Raw genomic sequence first — 8,746 nt, 5'->3', positions numbered from 1 at the left:
GCCCATCAGTTTGTGGATGGTAAGCTGTGCTCATATCCAGCTTAGTTCCAAGAGCCTTCTGTAGTGACTGCCAAAATCTCGAGGTAAACCTGCTATCCCGATCGGAGATAATGGACACAGGCACACCATATACGCAGACTATCTCTCGAATGTAGGTTCATGTCAGTCTCTCCATATTGAAGTTTTCTTTGATTGGTAGGAAATGGGCGGATTTAGTCAATCGATCGACAACTACCCAGATGGCATCGTGCCCACTCGGAGACTTGGGCAACTTAGTGATGAAATCCATCGTAATCCTTTCCCACTTCCACTCAGGTATTTCGGGTTGCTGAAGTAGACCTGAGGGCTTTTGATATTCCACCTTCACCTTTACGCAAGTCAAGCACTTGCCTACGAAGGTAGCGATTTCTGCTTTCATGTTAGGCCACCAATAGATTTGTTTGAGATCCAGATACATCTTATCTGAACCTGGGTGAACGGAGTATCTAGTCTTGTGAGCTTCGTTCATGACAACCTTCCTATAAACGCTGTACTTCGGGGTCCAGATCCGGTTCATGAAATAGTAAACTCTGTCTCCCTTGACCTCTAAGTTCTTTTCCATTCCCCTCAAGGCTTCATCCGACATGTTCTTTGGTTTTAAGGCTTCCAGCTGAGCCTCTCTGATTTGAGCGGATAAATGGGAATGGATATTCCTTGTCAGTGCCTTCACTCTACGACCTGAATACTCTTTCCGGCTGAGGGCGTCCGCTACCACATTGGCCTTGCCGGGATGATAGCATACTTCGCATTCATAATCACTGAGAAGCTCTACCCATCGTCGTGCCTCATGTTCAATTCTTTCTGATCGAAGATATGTTGTAGGCTCTTATGGTCGGTGAAGACAGTACACTTGGTTCCGTAGAGATAATGACTCTAAATTTTTAACGCAAAGACCACTGCTTCCAACTCTAGATCGGGAGTTGTGTAATTGACTTTGTGTGTTTTCAGCTGTCTCGAGGCATAGGCAATTACCTTTCCTCGCTGCATGAGCACACAGCCTAGGCCCTGATTGGATGCATCGCAGTAGACAACGAAGTCCTTCGTCCCTTCAGGCAGAGACAAGATAGGTGCGCTGCATAGGGCCTGCTTCAATGTTTGAAATGTAGTGTCTTGCTTTTCTCCCCAACAAAAGGGTACACCTTTCTGCGTCAGGGTGGTTAAGGGCTTAGCAATTCTGGAGAAGTTCTGGATAAATCTGCGATAGTAGCCAGCGAGACCCAAGAATTGACGGATTTCTGTGGGCGTCTTTGGTGCTGACCAATTCTCAATCGCTTTGATTTTGGAAGGGTCCACGTGTATTCCTTCCTCGCTAACCACGTGACCAAGGAAAGTTACTTTTCTGATCCAGAAATCTCACTTTGAAAACCTTGCATAAAGTTTCTCCGCCCTTAGTGTTTATAACACTAGCCTCAAGTGTTGTCTATGATCTTCCTCACTCCGAGAGTAGACAAGTATACCGTCAATGAACACTATTACAAACTTGTCTAGGAAAGGGAGACACACTCGATTCATCAGGTCCATGAATACCGCGGGTGCGTTAGTTAGACCAAAGGGAATTACTACAACCTCATAGTGACCATAGCGAGTTCGGAATGTTTTCTTGGGAACATCACTCTTATGAACTCGCAACTGATGGTACCCTGATCTCAGGTCTATTTTTGAGAAATAACCGGCTCCTTGGAGTTGATCGAAGAGGTCGTCGATTCTGGGTAAGGGATAATGGTTTTTGATGGTAAGCTTATTCAGTCCTCGATAATCTATGCACATTCGAAAGGATCCATCTTTCTTCTTCATAAACAAGACCGGGGCTCCCCAGGGTGAGGAACTTGGTCTTATGAATCCTTTGTTGAGCAGGTCATTAAGCTGGCTGGATAACTCTTGCATTTCTGCCGGTGCTAGACGGTATGGGGATTTAGCTACAGGAGTAGCTCCGGTAATTAAGTCGATACGGAACTCGACTTGGCGTTCGGGAGGGATTCCAGGAAGATCTTCGGGGAAGACATCAGGAAAGTTGCAGACTTCGGGGATGCTCTCGAGGTTTTTAACTTCCTGCTTTTCGTTAACAACATGGGCTAGGAATGCATGGCACTCCTTCCGCAGATATTTCTAGGCTTGGATGCATGAAATGATACGAAGGTTTGAGCTGAGTTTATCACCATAGACTATGAGGGCTTCGCCCGAGGGCAGATTAAGATGAACGTATTTTTCATAACAAAGGATATCAGTACGATTGGGGCTCAACCAATCCATGTCGAAGATGATATAGAAGCTTTTTATGGAAACTGGCATGAGGTCGATTGGGAAAGAATGGTCGTTTAGGGTAACTGTACAGCCTATGAATATGTCGTTAGTGCTCTCTTTCTTTGCATTAGCCATCTCAACGGTAAATGTTTTGGTTAAAGGTTGGGTTTTATGTTTGAGAAGATGCTTAAATAAATGACTAACAAAACTTTTTTCCGCACCAGAATCGAAAAGAATGCATGCATAAGAGTTGTCGAGGAGGACCGTACCCGTAACAACGGTGGGATCAGCAACTTCATCCTCTTGGCCCATCTCTAGCACTCTTCCTGTGTTGCCAGCTGTTGTTTCTTTGGGGAAAATCCTTTTGAAGTGCCCGACCTACCCACATCCATAACAGGCTTGACCAGTGCCCGCTCCAGGAGCCTGATTGGTTGGTTGGGCTGGTGTCTTGCAAAATCGAGTTGTGTGCCCCTTCTTGCCACAACTATTGCACAACATCTCCCGGCACTGCCCATGATGATGGAAGTTACACTTGTCACACCTTGGAAAAGTACCAGCATATCTGTTGGCAAGTGCTTGAGCTGCGAGAACAACGACAGGAGTGGTAGCAGCATGAACTGCCACTACTTGTTGCTTCTTGGAGGGCTCCTGTGAAGACTGGCCCTTTCACTTCTTCCAAAACTTCTTCTTCCCACCACTCGCCTTTGGTGGTTCGGGAGCGGCTGCCACTTCATCAAGATTAACCCCGTGATCTATCAGGGTCTCCGTCAGGCACTTGGCGCTGTCAAAAGCAGAAGGCTTAGAAGCCAAGACATTTCCTTGAGTTGGGGGCGTCAATCCCCAAATGTACCTCTCTATCTTCTTGCTTTCCGGGGTGACCATCCCCGGACAGAGAAGAGCCAGATCGTAGAATCTAGATGTATAAGTAGCAATGTCGGAACCTTTCATCTTCAGGTTCCAAAGTTCGTGTTCCAACTTCTGCATCTCGCCCCCTGGGCAGTACTCGGCAAGCATAAGTTCCTTCAGACTCTCCCAACCCATGGCATTCGCTACTGGCAGAGTTAAGGATTTGACCCGGCTATTCCACCAAGTCAATGCTCTGTCAGTGAAGGTGCAGGCGGCAAACTTCACTTTGTTTGCCTCAAAACATGCGCAAATCTCGAAAATGGATTCGATCTTCTCGAACCATCGGGTTAAGGCAATGACTCCTCCATTACCATCGAAAGATTTAGGCTTGGTATTCATGAAGTCTTTATAGGAACACTCCTTCTGGTGTCCCTGACCTCCATCAAGGTTACGAGGATCGGTTCCACCTCCTGATCCGCCAGATCCACCCAGATTTATCTGCGACATTGCAGCAGCCACAGCGGCAGTAACTGCTTCCTCGAACAATGCAGGATCGAACCGAGGAGATGGTGGCGGCGGATGGTCGTTGTTCTGTTTGTTGGGTCTCTTCCTGGGAGGCATCTTTCTCTAAAAGATACAAGGGAAAGAATCACGATAAGCCTCCTATATGATCATAAATAGAACATTTGAGCAAGATATATCTTAATCCTACAACGATAATAAAGACCGATAATGATAGCTACTAACATTAACAAGGAACTGCAGGTCTTTCATTATAAGGATTTATACTAGTAGTGATGACTCTGTGCAGTGTTATAGTACCATAAAATACTCCTATAGTATTTTAACTATGTGTTCTCATTAATATAGGATTTGGTGAGTTTTAGACTTGTCACGACACCACAGTCACTCCCAAACACATGTTGGTCATATCTCGGACAAATATAGTTGATCAGGTTATATTGGCCCCACATATGACTACATAATTGTCCAGGTTTAACCGTAGTGTCCAACTCGCCCTAAATACTTTTATGTAGTTCTTTCTATGTTATAGTTTCTTATACGTATGTATACTTGTATACTTCTTGTAAAAATACTTGTATATTTTAAAGTATACTTTTAGCTTCAGAGCACTTCGGCCCCTATAGTGTTTATAGTTGTATAACATGTAAGGTTCGATATACTTAGTTCACTATAAACAATAGCTCTGATACCAATCTGTCACACCACCAAACCGGAACGGCGGAAACGTTCGGGGGTGGATGATGTCATATGTAGTATCACAACAATTGCATCATAGTAATCATAGTAAACACAACCATTACATTGAATATATATATAAAGAGGTATTTACATTTGTTTAATTCATGTTTTTATATAGCAAAAGTATAACCAAAAGAAAAAGACGTGACTCTATACCCTCCGTCTTCTCAAAAACCTGTGCGGGGTACCTGTCTACTGATTTCCTGAGAATACAAGCAGTTTTGAAAGAGTATCAGCATAAAGCTGGTGAGTACATAAGCATGTTTTTTGTAATGAAAACCCTATCATTGAATCTGTAAAATGTTTGTATGCTTCCCAAGAAAATCCAATATTTTCTAACATATATGCCTATTAATGTGTTCTATAGTAATGTATAATGTATTAGTTTGTACGTCTGGTTACCACCAACTGTATTGTATAAAATTGTTTTGAATGAAAACCCTTTGTATGAAAACCATGACTATCACCAGTAATGTGTACGATGTTTTGTTTGAAAACCCTGGTTATCCCCAGTAATGTTTAGTAGTTTCATTACTTAAAATAAAACTAAGTGTTGAAATCCCTGGAGTCCTCCAGTTGTATTATGAATTAGTTTTATTAATAAAATAAAACTAAATAAGAATGAAATCCCGTAAACAATGAGGTTAGTTTATACTATTGTGAGTCATATAACCATGCTTGATATGACCTAGTGACCTTTTCGACGTTCTTCAAGTGTCGGATAAATGACATTTGTCACCCCAGGCATGCCTGCCTAACTGTAGCTAGCAGTTCAGGTGTGGGATTGTCATTCCCGAATAGATCTATTCACAAATCCCACGCTCTTCCTCCAGGAGACTCTGGTTATACTATGATAAGATTTAACCAGTACCCCGAAAGGTACAATTGAAGTGTTGTCTCACAATCCTGTATCAACTAGTTTACGTGTAGTTCTGTAATGATCTATTGTATTTAAACCCGTGAGTATACTATATAACGTAATAATTATACTTAAATAATTATTATATGTTGTACTCTTGTAGTAATGTATATCATAAACTAAATCTGTCATAGTTTATATGTTATGCTATGTAAAACTCTGAATTTGTAAAACTGTGTATTGAAAACCCAAATTATACCAATTATAGTTTGCATGTATGATGTGTACTTGGTTTACGTATTGATCTGAAAACTATGCAATTTTGAATGTAGATTGAAAAAGTCCCTTATGCTCAGCACGTTACAAAAGGGATAAAATATCTAAATATTTTATAAACATGTGGAAACTGTAAGATTGTATCAATTGCATCAGTTTTAAATGTGTTGAAATCCTTTTGTATATATGCACAAAATCATTTGTGTTTGGCTTGTCCTCTCCCCCTGAAAACATTTAAAATCATAAAAGCATAGGGGTACGAACTCACAGTTAGTCGTGTGAATAATCGAACAGCGACAACTGAGAGTGAAGACCCTCGAGTTGATGTACGCGAAACTCAACGGGATTCTAATACAAATATATATATATATATATATATATATATATATATATATATATATATATATATATATATATATATATATATATATATATATATATATATATATATATATATATATATATATATGTATGTATTTTATTAGTGAAACCATTATTTATAGTGTTGAGAAAACACTTGTTTTCAGTTTAGGAATGTTACCGGGACTCGATCGAATCGGAAAACGGGTTTGCGGTCAAGATTTACGGTGTGAAGGAGTTTGCGGCCGTGAAGGGTTTCCGGCCGTGAACTGCCCCTCGAAGGGTTTACGGCCGTAAACGAGTGTACGGCCTTTGAAGGTTTGAATGGTGTACGGCCGTAAACAGTTTGCGGTCTTTGAAGATTTGAAGATTTGAAGGGTGTACGACCGTAAGCTCAAGAACAATGATGTTGGATTCGATGAAAAACGTGTTTTTGCTGCTCCAAAACAACTTCCAAAAGTGTTTGTTGATGATTTTTGGAAGAAAAGGGGGTGTTTTGGTGTTTACGGTCAAGAGGTAGAGAGAGAGAATGAGAGAGTTTTCGGCCAAGAAAGTTCAAATGAAGGTGGGGGTCCCGTATATATAGGCTGGGGGTATGGTCGGTGGTAGGGGGCGTCTGGCACTGGCCGTAAACGGGTGTACGGCCGTAAACGAGTTTACGGCCGTGAACATCACTCAGGCCTAAAACTAACAAAAAACTTGGGTTTTTCGCGTGATTTTGGTTCTGAATCTTATATAGCATTTAATTACATAACTAAATGATTTTCCAAACCAAAAGAATTTGACGGAACTCAATAAAATTCAAATTTTATTAACGGAAATTAGATAACAGTAACGGAAAAAGGTTCGGGTTGTCACATTATCAGAGGTTGAGTAGTCAGTTGAGGGATAAGCAGGCTGGTTCCATCGATACTGATTCAGTATGAGTGGTCTGTTAAGGAATCAAACCATCTCAGGACAACAGATTCAAGCAGAGTAGATGTGAACTTGTTGCGAGGAATTCGTTCATCTACGGATTTTAGGGCTTTACGAAGATTGGTCACGACTACCCTGGGAAGGCTAAGGTGTGCCCAGGATGGTGACCGTGTTACTAGAGTGGTTGGGCGTGTTAGGAATGGTAAGGAATGATTTCGAGGACGAAATCTAATTTAAGCGGGGGAGAGTTGTTACACCCCGTTTATTTAATAAATAAGTAAATAACTTGATGATTGTATAATGGCCCTGAGATCAATAATTATATAGCAAGGTGTTGGTTTCGAGGAGATAAAAGTCATAATTAAAAGTTCGAGGGTTAAAAGTGTAAGTCCCGGATTGGTTTGTAAATATTTATGAAGGTAGGGGCTAATTGGTAAATTATTGGGACTTAACTCGAAAGGATTTTGAGGACTAAGGGCTATTTGGGTAAATATGAATTTAATTTGAAAGGAAAAGAGGTGGAAGGGCTGAATATGCCATAATTGAGATTTTGGGGGTTAAAAAGGTAATTGTTGGATTTATTTTGCAAACGATTCTCAAGTGGAGGGTTGTTTGGTAAAAGATGGGACCTGAATTGAAGGGGATTTTAATGTTGGGGGCTGAAAGGGTAAGTTTCGGAGCTACTTTGAAAGAAAAAGGGCAGGGAGGGACCATTTTGGTTATTATGGCAAACTTCTAAAAAGGAGTCAGGTATTTAAGGGTCCCGAAACCCTAACCCTAGGAGAAAAGCACAGCCGCCACTCCCCCCCCCCACCCACGCTTATGCCCCCTCACCGGCCGCCACCCTGTTTCTCTTTATTCTCCGACCATCGAGCCGCCATCTCCAACCGATAGAGTTGATGTCGCCACCGTGCCGCTGTTGGGCCGCCTCTCCGTGTTTCTCGCTGTGTCCCGTCAACACCACCGATAAACGTTGATGACGTTGCTGTAGAAGTCGAGGCCGCCGATGAAGACGATTATCGCCGCTATCCGCCGTTGATGCAGTCGGGGAGGCTGGGTTGCTCGCGTTGGACCACTTCGGTTCTCCGCCATCAGTCGTAGCGTTGCCGGCTGCTAGCACTGCTGCCGTTTGCAAGTTTAACCCGCTGCCACCGCCGTGCGCCGCCTGGTGGGTAGTGATGTTTCTGTTCCGGGCATGTGTTTGTGTGTGTGAATCGCGATTGCATCGTTGTTGGCTGGCCGGATGCTGAAAAGAGCCACCATGGCAGCCCACCATGGTGGCTGCCACCATTTTGTTTCTGCCACCTTCGACCACCGAGTGTGGGGTGACTGTGAGTATATATGGGTGTGTGCGGGTTTATTCCAATGAAGAGTAGCATGAAGTGTTCGTTGGCCGGAAAAATCAAAGAAATCCACCGCTACCACCGTGAGGTGGTGGCTGCCGCCATGTACCATCGTGGGTGGGTGTACTTTAGCGTGTGTGTGTGTGTGCGTACATTTGGTATTTTATTGTAACATTGTAACCGAAGCTAGAATAATAAAAGGGAAGAAATCAAACCACCACCGTAGGGTGGTGGCTGCCGCCACTGGCCGCCGTGTCGGGTGGCGGTGTGCCTCGTTTGTATTGTGATTCGTTTGGGATGTTTTGAAAATGGACTAAAACCCTAATGGGCCCAATAAACCCTAATTGACCTAAGGAAACCCTAATGGGGTTAAGGACTTGGTTTTGGGTCTATTGGGCTATGAATGGGTTGGAAACCCTAATTAGGGACTATGGACTTGGACATATCGGGACCCACATTTGGGCTATTGGAATGGATTTGTGAATTAAGCCCAATCACACCATATGACTTATTTAGTAGAGTGAGGGACTTAATGGATTAAGTCCTTAATGGGTTAAGTGAGAAGCACTTAACCCTAACTGTCATTTTATGTGAAACCCTAATT

Source organism: Lactuca virosa, chromosome 2 (genome assembly GCF_052849685.1).
Source record: "Lactuca virosa cultivar CGN04683 chromosome 2, Lactuca_virosa_CGN04683_v6, whole genome shotgun sequence".
NCBI lineage: Eukaryota > Viridiplantae > Streptophyta > Magnoliopsida > Asterales > Asteraceae > Lactuca > Lactuca virosa.
The sequence above is the reverse complement of the archived record's forward strand: the minus strand, read 5'-3'. Positions refer to the sequence as shown.